We start from the raw sequence: 19,884 nt of genomic DNA on the forward strand, positions 1-19,884 counted from the left end.
TTTGGTCTCATCCTCCCTATGTGTCGTACCCTCCATCGTGTTTCTTTTCAAATGCAGCACCCCCATGTAGACCAGTGAGGATCTCAGTCCCGTCTACAGTAATGCCACAGTAGCGTGACAGGAGGACTCAGTCCAGCTAATGAAGCCTGTGACAGGAGGACCCAGTCCAGTCTTAATGCAGCCTGTGGACAGGAGGTACTCCAGTCCAGTCTTATGCAGCCTGTGACAGGAGGACTCAGTCCAGTCTTAATGCAGCCTGGACAGGAGGACCAGTCCAGTCTTATGCAGCCTGTGACAGGAGGACCAGTCAGTCTTAATGCGCCTGTGACAGGAGGACCAGTCCCGTCTTAATGCGGCCTGTGACAGGAGGACCCAGTCCAGTCTTAATGCAGCCGTGGACAGGAGGACCCAGTCCAGTCTTAATGCGCTCGTGACAGGAGACCAGTCCAGTCTTAATGCAGCGCCTGTGACAGGAGGACTCAGTCCAGTCTTAATGCGGCCTGTGACAGGAGGACCCAGTCCAGTCTTAATGCAGCCTGTGACAGGAGGACCCAGTCCAGTCTTAATGAGCCTGTGACAGGAGGAACTCAGTCCAGTCTTAATGCAGCCTGTGACAGGAGACTCAGTCCCAGTTTACTGAACTCCAGTTGGCCTGTGACAGAGAGACTCAGTCCAGTCTTAATGAGCCTGCGACAGGAGGACCCAGTCCAGTCTTAATGCAGCCTGTGACAGGAGGACCCAGTCCAGTCTTAATGCAGCCTGTGACAGGAGGACCAGTCAGTCTTAATGCAGCCTGTGACAGGAGGACCCAGGTCCAGTCTTAATGCAGCTGTGACAGGAGGACTCAGTCCGTTTAATGGCCTGTGACAGGGGACCCAGTCCAGTCTTAATGCAGCCTGTGACAGGAGACCCAGTCCAGTCTTAATGCAGCCTGTGACAGGAGGACTCAGTCCAGTCTTAATGCAGCCTGTGACAGGAGGACCAGTCCAGTCTTAATGCAGCCTGTGGACAGGAGGACCCAGTCCAGTCTTAATGCAGGCTCGTGACAGGAGGACTCAGTCCAGTCTTAATGCAGCCTGTGACAGGAGGACTCAGTCCAGTCTTAATGAGCCTTGAAGGAGGACCAGTCCAGTCTTAATGCAGCCTGTGACAGGAGGACCCAGTCCAGTCTTAATGACAGCCTGTGACAGAGGACAGTCCAGTCTTAATGCAGCCTGTGATAGGAGGACTCCAGTCCATCTTAATGCAGCCTGTGACAGGAGGACTCAGTCCAGTCTTAATGAAGCCTGTGACAGGAGGACTCAGTCCAGTCTTAATGAGCCTGTGACAGGAGACCAGTCCAGTCTTAATGCAGCTGTGACAGGAGGACCCAGTCCAGTCTTAATGCAGCCTGTGACAGGAGGACCCAGTCCAGTCTTAATGCAGCCTGTGACAGGAGGACCCAGTCCAGTCTTAATGCAGCCTGTGACAGGAGGACTCAGTCCAGTCTTAATGCGGCCTGTGACAGGAGGACCCAGTCCAGTCTTAATGCAGCTGTGACAGGAGGACCCAGTCAGTCTTAATCGCACCGCCTGGACAGGAGGACCCAGTACGTCTTAATGCAGCCTGTGCAGGAGGACCCAGTCCAGTCTTAATGCAGCCTGTGACAGGAGGGACCCAGTCCAGTCTTAATGCAGCCTGTGACAGGAGGACTCAGTCCAGTCTTAATGCGGCCTGTGACAGGAGGACCCAGTCCAGTCAATGCAGCTGTGACAGGAGGGACCCAGTCCAGTCTTAATGCAGGCCTGTGACAGGAGGACCCAGTCCAGTCTTAATGCAGCCTGTGACAGGAGGACCTCAGTCAGTCTTAATGCAGCCTGTGACAGGAGGACCCAGTCCAGTCTTAATGCAGCCTGTGACAGGAGGACCAATCCAGTCTTAATGCAGCCTGTGACAGGAGGACTCAGTCCAGTCTTAATGCAGCCTGGAAGGAGGACTCAGTCCAGTCTAATGAAGCCTGTGACAGGAGGACCCAGTCCAGTCTTAATGCGGCCTGGACAGGAGGACCCAGTCCAGTCTTAATGCAGCCTGTGACAGGAGGATCCGTCCAGTCTTAATGCAGCCTGTGACAGGAGGACTCAGTCCAGTCTTAATGCAGCCTGTGACAGGAGGACTCAGTCCAGTCTTAATGAGCCTGTGACAGGAGGACCCAGTCCAGTCTTAATGCAGCCTGTGACAGGAGGACTCAGTCCAGTCTTAATGCAGCCTGTGACAGGAGGACCCAGTCCAGTCTTAAGCAGCCTGTGACAGGAGGACCCAGTCCAGTCTTAATGCAGCCTGTGACAGGAGGACCAGTCCAGTCTTAATGCAGCCTGTGACAGGAGACTCAGTCCAGTCTTAATGCACCTGTGACAGGAGGACCCAGTCCAGTCTTAATGCGGCCTGTGACAGGAGGACCCAGTCCAGTCTTAATGCAGCCTGTGACAGGAGGACCAGTCCAGTCTTAATGCAGCCTGTGACAGGAGGACCAGTCCAGTCTTAATGCAGCTGTGACGAGGATCAGTCAGTCTTAATGAGCCTTGACAGGAGGACCCAGTCCAGTCTAATGCAGCCTGTGACAGGAGGACCCAATCCAGTCTTAATGCAGCCTGTGACAGGAGGACTCAGTCCAGTCTTAATGCAGCCTGTGACAGGAGGACTCCAGTCCAGTCTTAATGAAGCCTGTGACAGGAGGACCCAGTCCAGTCTTAATGCGGCCTGTGACAGGAGGACCCAGTCCAGTCTTAATGCAGCCTGGACAGGAGGACTCAGTCCAGTCTTAATGCAGCCTGGTGACAGGAGGACTCAGTCCAGTCTTAATGCAGCGCCTGTGACAGGAGGACTCAGTCCAGTCTTAATGAAGCCTGTGACAGGAGGACCCAGTCCAGTCTTAATGCAGCCTGTGACAGGAGGACCCAGTCCAGTCTTAATGCAGCCTGTGACAGGAGGACCCAGTCCAGTCTTAATGCAGCCTGTGACAGGAGGACCCAGTCCAGTCTTAATGCAGCCTGTGACAGGAGGACTCAGTCCAGTCTTAAGCGCCTGTGACAGGAGGACCCAGTCCAGTCTTAATGCAGCCTGACAGGAGGACCCAGTCCAGTCTTAATGCAGCCTGTGACAGGAGGACCCAGTCCAGTCTTAATGAAGCCTGTGACACAGAGGAGCCGTACACAAGTCCAGATCTTAATGCAGGCTGTGACAGGAGGACCCAGTCCAGTCTTAATGCAGCTGTGACAGGAGGACCCATCCAGTCTTAATGCAGCCTGTGACAGGAGGACTCATCCAGTCTTAATGCAGCCTGTGACAGGAGGACTCAGTCCAGTCTTAATGAGCCCGTGACAGGAGGACCCAGTCCAGTCTTAATGCGGCCGTGGACAGGAGGACCCAGTCCAGTCTTAATGCCAGCCTGTGACAGGAGGACCAGTCCAGTCTTAATGCAGCTGTGACAGGAGGAACAGTCCAGTCTTAATGCAGCCTGTGACAGGAGGACTCAGTCCAGTCTTAATGAGCCTGTGACAGGAGGACCAGTCCAGTCTTAATGCAGCCTGTGACAGGAGGACCCAATCCAGTCTTAATGCAGCCTGTGACAGGAGGACTCAGTCCAGTCTTAATGCAGCCTGTGACAGGAGGACTCAGTCCAGTTAATGAAGCCTGTGGACAGGAGGACCAGTCCAGTCTTATGCGGCCTGTGACAGGAGGGACCCAGTCCAGTCTTAATGCAGCCTGTGACGAGAGGACTCAGTCCAGTCTTAATGCAGCCTGTGACAGGAGGACTCAGTCCAGTCTTAATGCAGCCTGTGACAGGAGGACTCAGTCCAGTCTTAATAAGCCTGTGACAGGAGGACTCAGTCCAGTCTTAATGCGGCTGTGACAGGAGGACCCAGTCCAGTCTTAATGCCAGCCTGTGACAGGAGGACCAGTCCAGTCCTAATGCGGCCTGTGACAGGAGGACCCAGTCCAGTCTTAATGCAGCCTGTGACAGGGGACCAGTCCAGTCTTAATGCAGCCTGTGACAGGAGGACCAGTCCAGTCTTAATGCAGCCTGTGACAGGAGGACTCAGTCAGTCTTAATGCAGCCTGTGACAGGAGGACCCAGTCCAGTCTTAATGCAGCCTGTGACAGGAGGACTCAGTCCAGTCTTAATGCAGCTGTGACAGGAGGACCCAGTCCAGTCTTAATGCGCCTGTGTACAGGAGGACCCATCCAGTCTTAATGCAGCTGTGACAGAGGACCAGTCCAGTCTTAATGCAGCCTGTGACAGGAGGACTCAGTCCAGTCTTAATGCGCCTGTGACAGGAGGACTCACCATCCAGTCTTAATGCAGCCTGTGACAGCAGGACCCAGTCCAGTCTTAATGCGCCTGTGACAGGAGGACCCAGTTCCAGTCTTAATGCAGCCTGTGACAGGAGGACCAGTCCAGTCTTAATGCAGCCTGTGACAGGAGGACTCAGTCCAGTCTTAATGCAGCCTGTGACAGGAGGACCCAGTCCAGTCTTAATGAGGCTGTGACAGGAGGACCCAGTCCAGTCTTAATGCAGCCTGTGACAGGAGGACTCAGTCCAGTCTTAATGCAGCCTGTGACAGGAGGACTCCAGTCCAGTCTTAATGAGCCTGTGACAGGAGGACCCCCCAAGTCCAGTCTTAATGTCGAGCCTGTGACAGGAGAGACCCAGTCCAGTCTTAATGCAGACCTGTGACAGGAGGACTCAGTCCAGTCTAATGCAGCCACTGTGACAGGAGGACTCAGTCCAATCTTAATGCAGCCTGTGACAGGAGGACTCAGTCCAGTCTTAATGAAGCCTGTGACAGGAGGACCAGTCCAGTCTTAATGCAGCCTGTGACAGGAGGACCCAGTCCAGTCTTAATGCAGCCTGTGACAGGAGGACCCAGTCCAGTCTTAATGCAGCCTGTGACAGGAGGACCCAGTCCAGTCTTAATGCAGCCTGTGACAGGAGACCAGTCCAGTCTTAATGCGCCTGTGACAGGAGGACCAGTCCAGTCTTAATGCAGCCTGTGACAGGAGGACCCAGTCCAGTCTTAATGCAGCCTGTGACAGGAGGACCCAGTCCAGTCTTAATGCAGCCTGTGACAGGAGGAATCAGTCCAGTCTTAATGCAGCCTGTGACAGGAGGACCAGTCAGTCTTAATGCAGCCTGTGACAGGAGGACCCAGTCCAGTCTTAATGCAGCCTGTGACAGGAGGACTCAGTCCAGTCTTAATGCAGCCTGTGACAGGAGGACTCAGTCCAGTCTTAATGAGCCTGTGACAGGAGGACCCAGTCCAGTCTTAATGCGGCCTGTGACAGGGACCCAGTCCAGTCTTAATGCAGCCTGTGACAGGAGGACTCAGTCCAGTCTTAATGCAGCCTGTGACAGGAGGACTCAGTCCAGTCTTAATGCAGCCTGTGACAGGAGGACTCAGTCCAGTCTTAATGAAGCCTGTGACAGGAGGACCCAGTCCAGTCTTAATGCAGCCTGTGACAGGAGGACACAGTCCAGTCTTAATGCAGCCTGTGACAGGAGGACCCAGTCCAGTCTTAATGCAGCCTGTGACAGGAGGACCCAATCCAGTCTTAATGCAGCCTGTGACAGGAGGACTCAGTCCAGTCTTAATGCAGCCTGTGACAGGAGGACTCAGTCCAGTCTTAATGAAGCCTGTGACAGGAGGACCCAGTCCAGTCTTAATGCGGCCTGTGACAGGAGGACCAGTCCAGTCTAGCTGAAGGAGGACCAGTCAGTCTAATTGAATGCCTGTGACAGGAGGACCCAGTCCAGTCTTAATGCGGCCTGTGACAGGAGGACCCAGTCCAGTCTTAATGCAGCCTGTGACAGGAGGACTCAGTCCAGTCTTAATGCAGCCTGTGACAGGAGGACTCAGTCCAGTCTTAATGCAGCCTGTGACAGGAGGACTCAGTCCAGTCTTAATGAAGCCTGTGACAGGAGGACCCAGTCCAGTCTTAATGCAGCCTGTGACAGGAGGACCCAGTCCAGTCTTAATGCAGCCTGTGACAGGAGGACCCAGTCCAGTCTTAATGCAGCCTGTGACAGGAGGACCCAGTCCAGTCTTAATGCGGCCTGTGACAGGAGGACTCAGTCCAGTCTTAATGCGGCCTGTGACAGGAGGACCCAGTCCAGTCTTAATGCAGCATGTGACAGGAGGACCCAGTCCAGTCTTAATGCAGCCTGTGACAGGAGGACCCAGTCCAGTCTTAATGCAGCCTGTGACAGGAGGACTCAGTCCAGTCTTAATGCAGCCTGTGACAGGAGGACCCAATCCAGTCTTAATGCAGCCTGTGACAGGAGGACTCAGTCCAGTCTTAATGCAGCCTGTGACAGGAGGACTCAGTCCAGTCTTAATGAAGCCTGTGACAGGAGGACCCAGTCCAGTCTTAATGCGGCCTGTGACAGGAGGACCCAGTCCAGTCTTAATGCAGCCTGTGACAGGAGGACTCAGTCCAGTCTTAATGCAGCCTGTGACAGGAGGACTCAGTCCAGTCTTAATGAAGCCTGTGACAGGAGGACCCAGTCCAGTCTTAATGCAGCCTGTGACAGGAGGACTCAGTCCAGTCTTAATGCAGCCTGTGACAGGAGGACCCAGTCCAGTCTTAATGCAGCCTGTGACAGGAGGACCCAATCCAGTCTTAATGCAGCCTGTGACAGGAGGACTCAGTCCAGTCTTAATGCAGCCTGTGACAGGAGGACCCAGTCCAGTCTTAATGCAGCCTGTGACAGGAGGACCCAGTCCAGTCTTAATGCAGCCTGTGACAGGAGGACTCAGTCCAGTCTTAATGCAGCCTGTGACAGGAGGACCCAATCCAGTCTTAATGCAGCCTGTGACAGGAGGACTCAGTCCAGTCTTAATGCAGCCTGTGACAGGAGGACTCAGTCCAGTCTTAATGAAGCCTGTGACAGGAGGACCCAGTCCAGTCTTAATGCGGCCTGTGACAGGAGGACCCAGTCCAGTCTTAATGCAGCCTGTGACAGGAGGACTCAGTCCAGTCTTAATGCAGCCTGTGACAGGAGGACTCAGTCCAGTCTTAATGCAGGCCTGTGACAGGAGGACTCAGTCCAGTCTTAATGAAGCCTGTGACAGGAGGACCCAGTCCAGTCTTAATGCAGCCTGTGACAGGAGGACTCAGTCCAGTCTTAATGCAGCCTGTGACAGGAGGACCCAGTCCAGTCTTAATGCAGCCTGTGACAGGAGGACCCAATCCAGTCTTAATGCAGCCTGTGACAGGAGGACTCAGTCCAGTCTTAATGCAGCCTGTGACAGGAGGACTCAGTCCAGTCTTAATGAAGCCTGTGACAGGAGGACCCAGTCCAGTCTTAATGCAGCCTGTGACAGGAGGACTCAGTCCAGTCTTAATGCAGCCTGTGACAGGAGGACTCAGTCCAGTCTTAATGAAGCCTGTGACAGGAGGACCCAGTCCAGTCTTAATGCAGCCTGTGACAGGAGGACTCAGTCCAGTCTTAATGCAGCCTGTGACAGGAGGACTCAGTCCAGTCTTAATGCAGCCTGTGACAGGAGGACCCAGTCCAGTCTTAATGCAGCCTGTGACAGGAGGACTCAGTCCAGTCTTAATGCAGCCTGTGACAGGAGGACTCAGTCCAGTCTTAATGCGGCCTGTGACAGGAGGACCCAGTCCAGTCTTAATGCAGCCTGTGACAGGAGGACTCAGTCCAGTCTTAATGCGGCCTGTGACAGGAGGACCCAGTCCAGTCTTAATGCAGCCTGTGACAGGAGGACCCAGTCCAGTCTTAATGCAGCCTGTGACAGGAGGACCCAGTCCAGTCTTAATGCAGCCTGTGACAGGAGGACTCAGTCCAGTCTTAATGAAGCCTGTGACAGGAGGACTCAGTCCAGTCTTAATGAAGCCTGTGACAGGAGGACTCAGTCCAGTCTTAATGCAGCCTGTGACAGGAGGACTCAGTCCAGTCTTAATGAAGCCTGTGACAGGAGGACCCAGTCCAGTCTTAATGAAGCCTGTGACAGGAGGACTCAGTCCAGTCTTAATGCAGCCTGTGACAGGAGGACCCAGTCCAGTGTTAATGAAGCCTGTGACAGGAGGACTCAGTCCAGTCTTAATGCCGCCTGTGACAGGAGGACTCAGTCCAGTCTTAATGTGGCCTGTGACAGGAGGACCCAGTCCAGTCTTAATGCAGCCTGTGACAGGAGGACCCAGTCCAGTCTTAATGCAGCCTGTGACAGGAGGACTCAGTCCAGTCTTAATGCAGCCTGTGACAGGAGGACTCAGTCCAGTCTTAATGCAGCCTGTGACAGGAGGACTCAGTCCAGTCTTAATGAAGCCTGTGACAGGAGGACTCAGTCCAGTCTTAATGCAGCCTGTGACAGGAGGACTCAGTCCAGTCTTAATGCAGCCTGTGACAGGAGGACTCAGTCCAGTCTTAATGCAGCCTGTGACAGGAGGACCCAGTCCAGTCTTAATGCAGCCTGTGACAGGAGGACTCAGTCCAGTCTTAATGCAGCCTGTGACAGGAGGACCCAGTCCAGTCTTAATGCGGCCTGTGACAGGAGGACCCAGTCCAGTCTTAATGCAGCCTGTGACAGGAGGACCCAGTCCAGTCTTAATGCGGCCTGTGACAGGAGGACCCAGTCCAGTCTTAATGCAGTAGAAAGATACTATTTGTCTGTCAGAGGGAGAGGGAGTAGAGTACAGGAGGTTGGTGGCACCTTAATCAGGGAGGACGGGCTCGTGGTAATGGCTAGAGTAGAATGATTGGAATGGTATTAAATGCATTCCATTTGCTTCGTTCCAGACATTATTATGAGCCGTCCTCTCCTCAGCAGCCTCCACTGAAGTAGAGCACCATACTCACAGAGAAAAAGAGAGAGACAGTGAGAGAGAAAGATAGGAGAGAGAGAAAGAGACAGAGAGAGAGACAGAATGAGAGAGATGGATAGAGAAAGAAACAGGGAGAGAGACCCCTGTGTCCATGCAGAGAAAGACAGTACTCCATATGATAACATTTCAGGGATCTGTCCAGGAGGGTCATGTGATCTGTATTGACAGTCATGTGAGGAAGCTGCAGATACACGCAAGGCTTCATCATCTGAGGTTTAGAACCCTCCACTCCTGACAGTGTTCTCAGGGTCTAGACCTCTTTATGACAGAGCTCATACACATGCACACACGGAAGAATGCAGGCACACACACACACACACACACACACACACACACACACACACACACACACACACACACACACACACACACACACACACACACAGACACACAGACACACAGACACACAGACACACACATACTGTAGCTCAAAGAAGACAGCTCAAAGAAGACAGCTCAGTACAGAACCGACAGACAGACAGACAGACAGACAGACAGACAGACAGACAGACAGACAGACAGACAGACAGTCTTAATGCGGCCTGTGACAGGAGGACCCAGTCCAGTCTTAATGCAGCCTGTGACAGGAGGACCCAGTCCAGTCTTAATGCAGCCTGTGACAGGAGGACCCAGTCCAGTCTTAATGCAGCCTGTGACAGGAGGACCCAGTCCAGTCTTAATGCAGCCTGTGACAGGAGGACTCAGTCCAGTCTTAATGCGGCCTGTGACAGGAGGACCCAGTCCAGTCTTAATGCAGCCTGTGACAGGAGGACCCAGTCCAGTCTTAATGCAGCCTGTGACAGGAGGACCCAGTCCAGTCTTAATGCAGCCTGTGACAGGAGGACTCAGTCCAGTCTTAATGTAGCCTGTGACAGGAGGACCCAGTCCAGTCTTAATGCAGCCTGTGACAGGAGGACCCAATCCAGTCTTAATGCAGCCTGTGACAGGAGGACTCAGTCCAGTCTTAATGCAGCCTGTGACAGGAGGACTCAGTCCAGTCTTAATGAAGCCTGTGACAGGAGGACCCAGTCCAGTCTTAATGCGGCCTGTGACAGGAGGACCCAGTCCAGTCTTAATGCAGCCTGTGACAGGAGGACTCAGTCCAGTCTTAATGCAGCCTGTGACAGGAGGACTCAGTCCAGTCTTAATGCAGCCTGTGACAGGAGGACTCAGTCCAGTCTTAATGAAGCCTGTGACAGGAGGACCCAGTCCAGTCTTAATGCAGCCTGTGACAGGAGGACTCAGTCCAGTCTTAATGAAGCCTGTGACAGGAGGACCCAGTCCAGTCTTAATGCAGCCTGTGACAGGAGGACCCAGTCCAGTCTTAATGCGGCCTGTGACAGGAGGACCCAGTCCAGTCTTAATGCAGCCTGTGACAGGAGGACTCAGTCCAGTCTTAATGCAGCCTGTGACAGGAGGACTCAGTCCAGTCTTAATGAAGCCTGTGACAGGAGGACCCAGTCCAGTCTTAATGCAGCCTGTGACAGGAGGACTCAGTCCAGTCTTAATGCGGCCTGTGACAGGAGGACCCAGTCCAGTCTTAATGCAGCCTGTGACAGGAGGACTCAGTCCAGTCTTAATGCGGCCTGTGACAGGAGGACCCAGTCCAGTCTTAATGCAGCCTGTGACAGGAGGACCCAGTCCAGTCTTAATGCAGCCTGTGACAGGAGGACCCAGTCCAGTCTTAATGCAGTAGAAAGATACTATTTGTCTGTCAGAGGGAGAGGGAGTAGAGTACAGGAGGTTGGTGGCACCTTAATCAGGGAGGACGGGCTCGTGGTAATGGCTAGAGTAGAATGATTGGAATGGTATTAAATGCATTCCATTTGCTCCGTTCCAGACATTATTATGAGCCGTCCTCTCCTCAGCAGCCTCCACTGAAGTAGAGCACCATACTCACAGAGAAAAAGAGAGAGACAGTGAGAGAGAAAGATAGGAGAGAGAGAAAGAGACAGAGAGAGAGACAGAATGAGAGAGATGGATAGAGAAAGAAACAGGGAAAGAGACCCCTGTGTCCATGCAGAGAAAGACAGTACTCCATATGATAACATTTCAGGGATCTGTCCAGGAGGGTCATGTGATCTGTATTGACAGTCATGTGAGGAAGCTGCAGATACACGCAAGGCTTCATCATCTGAGGTTTAGAACCCTCCACTCCTGACAGTGTTCTCAGGGTCTAGACCTCTTTATGACAGAGCTCATACACATGCACACACGGAAGAATGCAGGCACACACACACACACACACACACACACACACACACACACACACACACACACACACACACACACACACACACACACACACACACACACACACAGACACACAGACACACAGACACACAGACACACACATACTGTAGCTCAAAGAAGACAGCTCAAAGAAGACAGCTCAGTACAGAACCGACAGACAGACAGACAGACAGACAGACAGACAGACAGACAGACAGACAGACAGACAGACAGACAGACAGACAGACAGACAGACAGACAGACAGACAGACAGACAGACAGACAGACAGTCTTAATGCGGCCTGTGACAGGAGGACCCAGTCCAGTCTTAATGCAGCCTGTGACAGGAGGACCCAGTCCAGTCTTAATGCAGCCTGTGACAGGAGGACCCAGTCCAGTCTTAATGCAGCCTGTGACAGGAGGACTCAGTCCAGTCTTAATGCAGCCTGTGACAGGAGGACCCAGTCCAGTCTTAATGCAGCCTGTGACAGGAGGACCCAATCCAGTCTTAATGCAGCCTGTGACAGGAGGACTCAGTCCAGTCTTAATGCAGCCTGTGACAGGAGGACTCAGTCCAGTCTTAATGAAGCCTGTGACAGGAGGACCCAGTCCAGTCTTAATGCGGCCTGTGACAGGAGGACCCAGTCCAGTCTTAATGCAGCCTGTGACAGGAGGACTCAGTCCAGTCTTAATGCAGCCTGTGACAGGAGGACTTAGTCCAGTCTTAATGCAGCCTGTGACAGGAGGACTCAGTCCAGTCTTAATGAAGCCTGTGACAGGAGGACCCAGTCCAGTCTTAATGCAGCCTGTGACAGGAGGACTCAGTCCAGTCTTAATGCAGCCTGTGACAGGAGGACTCAGTCCAGTCTTAATGAAGCCTGTGACAGGAGGACCCAGTCCAGTCTTAATGCAGCCTGTGACAGGAGGACTCAGTCCAGTCTTAATGCAGCCTGTGACAGGAGGACTCAGTCCAGTCTTAATGAAGCCTGTGACAGGAGGACCCAGTCCAGTCTTAATGCAGCCTGTGACAGGAGGACTCAGTCCAGTCTTAATGCGGCCTGTGACAGGAGGACCCAGTCCAGTCTTTTTTTAATTATTTATTTTTATTTTTTTTAAATTTTATCCCCTTTTCTCCCCAATTTTCGTGGTATCCAATCGCTAGTAATTACTATCTTGTCTCATCGCTACAACTCCCGTACGGGCTCGGGAGAGACGAAGGTCGAAAGCCATGCGTCCTCCGAAGCACAACCCAACCAAGCCGCACTGCTTCTTTAACACAGCGCGCCTCCAACCCGGAAGCCAGCCGCACCAATGTGTCGGAGGAAACACCGTGCACCTGGCCCCCTTGGTTAGCACGCACTGCGCCCGGCCCGCCACAGGAGTCGCTGGAGCGCGATGAGACAAGGATATCCCTACCGGCCAAACCCACCCTAACCCGGACGACGCTAGCCCAATTGTGCGTCGCCCCACGGACCTCCCGGTCGCGGCCGGCTGCGACAGAGCCTGGGCGCGAACCCAGAGACTCTGGTGGCGCAGTTAGCACTGCGATGCAGTGCCCTAGACCACTGCGCCACCCGGGAGGCCCCCCCAGTCCAGTCTTAATGCAGCCTGTGACAGGAGGACTCAGTCCAGTCTTAATGCGGCCTGTGACAGGAGGACCCAGTCCAGTCTTAATGCAGCCTGTGACAGGAGGACTCAGTCCAGTCTTAATGCGGCCTGTGACAGGAGGACCCAGTCCAGTCTTAATGCAGCCTGTGACAGGAGGACTCAGTCCAGTCTTAATGCGGCCTGTGACAGGAGGACCCAGTCCAGTCTTAATGCAGCCTGTGACAGGAGGACCCAGTCCAGTCTTAATGCAGCCTGTGACAGGAGGACCCAGTCCAGTCTTAATGCAGCCTGTGACAGGAGGACCCAGTCCAGTCTTAATGCAGCCTGTGACAGGAGGACTCAGTCCAGTCTTAATGCAGCCTGTGACAGGAGGACTCAGTCCAGTCTTAATGCAGCCTGTGACAGGAGGACTCAGTCCAGTCTTAATGCAGCCTGTGACAGGAGGACTCAGTCCAGTCTTAATGCAGCCTGTGACAGGAGGACTCAGTCCAGTCTTAATGCAGCCTGTGACAGGAGGACTCAGTCCAGTCTTAATGAAGCCTGTGACAGGAGGACCCAGTCCAGTCTTAATGCAGCCTGTGACAGGAGGACCCAGTCCAGTCTTAATGCGGCCTGTGACAGGAGGACCCAGTCCAGTCTTAATGCAGCCTGTGACAGGAGGACTCAGTCCAGTCTTAATGCAGCCTGTGACAGGAGGACTCAGTCCAGTCTTAATGAAGCCTGTGACAGGAGGACTCAGTCCAGTCTTAATGAAGCCTGTGACAGGAGGACCCAGTCCAGTCTTAATGAAGCCTGTGACAGGAGGACTCAGTCCAGTCTTAATGCAGCCTGTGACAGGAGGACCCAGTCCAGTCTTAATGAAGCCTGTGACAGGAGGACTCAGTCCAGTCTTAATGCCGCCTGTGACAGGAGCACTCAGTCCAGTCTTAATGCGGCCTGTGACAGGAGGACCCAGTCCAGTCTTAATGCAGCCTGTGACAGGAGGACCCAGTCCAGTCTTAATGCAGCCTGTGACAGGAGGACCCAGTCCAGTCTTAATGCAGCCTGTGACAGGAGGACCCAGTCCAGTCTTAATGCAGCCTGTGACAGGAGGACTCAGTCCAGTCTTAATGAAGCCTGTGACAGGAGGACCCAGTCCAGTCTTAATGCAGCCTGTGACAGGAGGACCCAGTCCAGTCTTAATGCAGCCTGTGACAGGAGGACCCAGTCCAGTCTTAATGCAGCCTGTGACAGGAGGACTCAGTCCAGTCTTAATGCAGCCTGTGACAGGAGGACCCAGTCCAGTCTTAATGCAGCCTGTGACAGGAGGACCCAATCCAGTCTTAATGCGGCCTGTGACAGGAGGACCCAGTCCAGTCTTAATGCAGCCTGTGACAGGAGGACCCAGTCCAGTCTTAATGCGGCCTGTGACAGGAGGACTCAGTCCAGTCTTAATGCAGTAGAAAGATACTATTTTTCTGTCAGAGGGAGAGGGAGTAGAGTACAGGAGGTTGGTGGCACCTTAATCAGGGAGGACGGGCTCGTGGTAATGGCTAGAGTAGAATGATTGGAATGGTATTAAATGCATTCCATTTGCTCCGTTCCAGACATTATTATGAGCCGTCCTCTCCTCAGCAGCCTCCACTGAAGTAGAGCACCATACTCACAGAGAAAAAGAGAGAGACAGTGAGAGAGAAAGATAGGAGAGAGAGAAAGAGACAGAGAGAGAGACAGAATGAGAGAGATGGATAGAGAAAGAAACAGGGAGAGAGACCCCTGTGTCCATGCAGAGAAAGACAGTACTCCATATGATAACATTTCAGGGATCTGTCCAGGAGGGTCATGTGATCTGTATTGACAGTCATGTGAGGAAGCTGCAGATACACGCAAGGCTTCATCATCTGAGGTTTAGAACCCTCCACTCCTGACAGTGTTCTCAGGGTCTAGACCTCTATATGACAGAGCTCATACACATGCACACACGGAAGAATGCAGGCACACACACACACACACACACACACACACACACACACACACACACACACACACACACACACACACACACACACACACACACACACACACACACACACACACACACACACAGACACACAGACACACAGACACACAGACACACACATACTGTAGCTCAAAGAAGACAGCTCAAAGAAGACAGCTCAGTACAGAACCGACAGACAGACAGACAGACAGACAGACAGACAGACAGACAGACAGACAGACAGACAGACAGACAGACAATCAGGCTGTAACACCACATCTGGTTTGACTTCCAACGGGAAAAGAGGAAGACACAACCTGAATGAAAAACTAAACTCAGACTGTTCTGTTCCCCTGCCCTTCCCATGTCAGACAGATGTAACAGTACAGGGGAGCTGATGTTGGGATGTTCTCAGATGCCAGGAAGCTCAAAATTCACTTCGAAATTGGACGTCCGTCCATGACCCGGCTTGGGTTTTGCTAGGTTGTTGTGGACGGGAATGGTGGATGGGCATAAACGGTCAGCTCCGGCTCTGGCTCCGAAGGTCCATATTCAATCCCAGTGTTAGACTTAACCTTTAACTTAACCATTCGTAATGAATGCCTGAACATAACCGTGGAGTTGTTTTTGTTTAAACCATTTCCCAAACCTTAACCTTTAACTTAACCATTCGGGAATGAATGAAGGAGCTGCAGCAGGTGGAGCAGTCCAGGGTGTCAAAAACACCTCAACATTTGAAGTTTGGAGCAACTTCAAAATTTGACGTTTGGAGAAAGGTGGATAAATGTCCGAATCTGAAGTCAAATTGGTCAAACCATGAGATCTTGTTGGCCTTGGCAGCATGGTGGCTGATGATGTTTTTACTGTTACGGTATCTTAGAACACTCCAGAGTCCAAACTACCACAGAACCCAAAGTGATGTGAAGAGAATTGCTGTATATCATCAAGAGATCTGGGGATAAAAACAGAGTTAGACTCTGAGAGAAGATGTAGGGAGGGAGACCTATGCCTCAGCCCCAACCATATACCCCTACCAAGCCATATACACCTCCAAAGCCATATACCCAGCCCCAGCCATATACCCCTCCCCAGCCATATACCCAGCCCCAGCCATATACCCCTTCCAAGCCATATACCTCTCCCCAGCCATATACCGCTACCAAGCCATATACCCCTCCCCAGCCATATACCCAGCCCCAGCCATATACCCCTTCCAAGCCATATACCCAGCCCCAGCCATATACCCCTCCCAAGCCATATACCCCTCCCCAGCCATATACCGCTACCAAGCCATATACCCCTCCCCAGCCATATACCCCTCCCCAGCCATATACCCCTCCCCAGCCATATACCCAGCCCCAGCCATATACCCCTCCTCAGCCATATACCCAGCCCCAGCCATATACCCCTCCCAAGCCATATACCCCTCCCCAGCCATATACCCCTCCCAAGCCATATACACCTCCCCAGCCATATACCCAGCCCCAGCCATATAACCCTCCCAAGCCATATACCCAGCCCCAGCCATATACACCTCCCCAGCCATATACCCAGCCCCAGCCATATACCCCTCCCAAGCCATATACCCATCCCCAGACATATACCCCTCCCAAGCCATATACCCCTCCCCAGCCATATACCCATCCCCAGCCATATACCCCTCCCAAGCCATATACATCTCCCCAGCCATATACCCAGCCCCAGCCATATACCCAGCCCCAGCCATATACCCAGCCCCAGCCATATACCCCTCCCAAGCCATATACCCAGCCCCAGCCATATACCCCTCCCCAGCCATATACCTCTCCCCAGCCATATACCCATCCCTAGCCATATACCCCTCCCCAGCCATATACCTCTCCCCAGCCATATACCCAGCCCCAGCCATATACCTCTCCCCAGCCATATACCTCTCCCCAGCCATATACCTCTCCCCAGCCATATACCCAGCCCCAGCCCCAGCCATATAGCCCTCCCAAGCCATATACCCAGCCCCAGCCCCAGCCATATAGCCCTCCCAAGCCATATACCCAGCCCCAGCCCCAGCCATATACCCCTCCCAAGCCACATACCCAGCCCCAGCCCCAGCCATATAGCCCTCCCAAGCCATATACCCAGCCCCAGCCCCAGCCATATAGCCCTCCCAAGCCATATACCCAGCCCCAGTCACATACCCCTCCCAAGCCATATACCCAGCCCCAGCCATATACCCCTCCCAAGCCATATACCCCTCCCCAGCCATATACCCCTCCCAAGCCATATACCCAGCCCCAGCCATATACCCCTCCCAAGCCATATACCCAGCCCCAGCCATATACCCCTCCCAAGCCATATACCCAGCCCCAGCCATACACCTCTCCCCAGCCATATACCCAGCCCCAGCCATATACCCAGCCCCAGCCATATACCCCTCCTCAGCCATATACCCAGCCCCAGCCATATACCCCTCCTCAGCCATATACCCAGCCCCAGCCATATACCCCTCCCAAGCCATATACCCCTCCCCAGCCATATACCCCTCCCAAGCCATATACACCTCCCCAGCCCCAGCCATATAACCCTCCCAAGCCATATACCCAGCCCCAGCCATATACACCTCCCCAGCCATATACCCAGCCCCAGCCATATACCCCTCCCAAGCCATATACCCCTCCCTAGCCATATACCCCTCCCAAGCCATATACCCATCCCCAGCCATATACCCCTCCCAAGCCATATACCCCTCCCCAGCCATATACCCCTCCCAAGCCATATACCTCTCCCCAGCCATATACACCTCCCCAGCCATATACCCAGCCCCAGCCATATACCCCTCCCAAGCCATATACCCCTCTCCAGCCATATACCCCTCCCAAGCCATATACCAAGCCCCAGCCATATACCCCTCCCAAGCCATATACCCCTCCCCAGCCATATACCCCTCCCAAGCCATATACCCCTCTCCAGCCATATACCCCTCCCAAGCCATATACCCAGCCCCAGCCATATACCGCTCCCAAGCCATATACCCAGCCCCAGCCATACACCCCTCCCCAGCCATATACCCAGCCCCAGGCATATACCCCTCCCCAGCCATATACCTCTCCCCAGCCATATACACCTCCCCAGCCATATACCCAGCCCCAGGCATATACCCAGCCCCAGCCATATACCCAGCCCCAGCCATATACCCCTCCCCAGCCATATACCTCTCCCCAGCCATATAGACCTCCCCAGCCATATACCCAGCCCCAGGCATATACCCAGCCCCAGCCATATACCCCTCCCAAGCCATATACCCAGCCCCAGCCATACACCCCTCCCCAGCCATATACCCAGTCCCAGCCATATACCCCTCCCCAGCCATATACCCAGCCCCAGGCATATACCCCTCCCCAGCCATATACACCTCCCCAGCCATATACCCCTCCCCAGCCATATACCCAGCCCCAGGCATATACCCCTCCCCAGCCATACACCTCTCCCCCAGCCATATACCCAGCCCCAGCCATATACCCAGCACCAGCCATACACCTCTCCCCAGCCATACACCTCAGCCCCAGCCATATACCCCTCCCAAGCCACATACCCCTCTCCAGCCATATACCCAGCCCCAGTCATATACCCCTTCCAAGCCATATACCCCTCTCCAGCCATATACCCCTCCCAAGCCATATACCCAGCCCCAGCCATATACCCCTCCCAAGCCATATACCCAGCCCCAGCCATATACCCCTCCCAAGCCATATACCCAGCCCCAGCCATATACACCTCCCCAGCCATATACCCAGCCCCAGCCATATACCCCTCCCAAGCCATATACCCAGCCCCAGCCATACACCTCTCCCCAGCCATATACCCAGTCCCAGCCATATACCCCTCCCCAGCCATATACCCAGCCCCAGCCATATACCCCTCCCAAGCCATATACCCAGCCCCAGCCATACACCTCTCCCCAGCCATATACCCAGTCCCAGCCATATACACCTCCCCAGCCATATACCCAGCCCCAGCCATATACCCCTCCCAAGCCATATACCCAGCCCCAGCCATACACCTCTCCCCAGCCATATACCCAGTCCCAGCCATATACCCCTCCCCAGCCATATACCCAGCCCCAGGCATATACCCCTCCCCAGCCATATACACCTCCCCAGCCATATACCTCTCCCCAGCCATATACCCAGCCCCAGCCATATACCCAGCACCAGCCATACACCTCTCCCCAGCCATATACCCCTCCCAAGCCATATACCCAGCCCCAGCCATATACCCCTCCCAAGCCATATACCCCTCTCCAGCCATATACTCAGCCCCAGTCATATACCCCTCCCAAGCCATATACCCAGCCCCAGCCATATACCCCTCCCAAGCCATATACCCAGCCCCAGCCATATACACCTCCCCAGCCATATACCCAGCCCCAGCCATATACCCCTCCCCAGCCATATACCCAGCCCCAGCCATACACCTCTCCCCAGCCATATACCCAGTCCCAGCCATATACCCCTCCCCAGCCATATACCCAGCCCCAGCCATATACCCCTCCCAAGCCATATACCCAGCCCCAGCCATACACCTCTCCCCAGCCATATACCCAGTCCCAGCCATATACACCTCCCCAGCCATATACCCAGCCCCAGCCATATACCCCTCCCAAGCCATATACCCAGCCCCAGCCATACACCTCTCCCCAGCCATATACCCAGTCCCAGCCATATACCCCTCCCCAGCCATATACCCAGCCCCAGGCATATACCCCTCCCCAGCCATATACACCTCCCCAGCCATATACCTCTCCCCAGCCATATACCCAGCCCCAGCCATATACCCAGCACCAGCCATACACCTCTCCCCAGCCATATACCCCTCCCCAGCCATATACCCAGCCCCAGCCATATACCCCTCCCAAGCCATATACCCCTCTCCAGCCATATACTCAGCCCCAGTCATATACCCCTCCCAAGCCATATACCCAGCCCCAGTCATATACCCCTTCCAAGCCATATACCCAGCCCCAGCCATATACACCTCCCAAGCCATATACCCAGCCCCAGCCATATAGCCCTCCCAAGCCATATACCCAGCCCCAGCCATATACCCCTCCCAAGCCATATACCCAGCCCCAGCCATATACCCCTTCCAAGCCATATACCCCTCTCCAGCCATATACCCCTCCCAAGCCATATACCCAGCCCCAGCCATA

The sequence above is a fragment of the Salvelinus namaycush genome, chromosome 30, assembly GCF_016432855.1.
Source record: "Salvelinus namaycush isolate Seneca chromosome 30, SaNama_1.0, whole genome shotgun sequence".
NCBI lineage: Eukaryota > Metazoa > Chordata > Actinopteri > Salmoniformes > Salmonidae > Salvelinus > Salvelinus namaycush.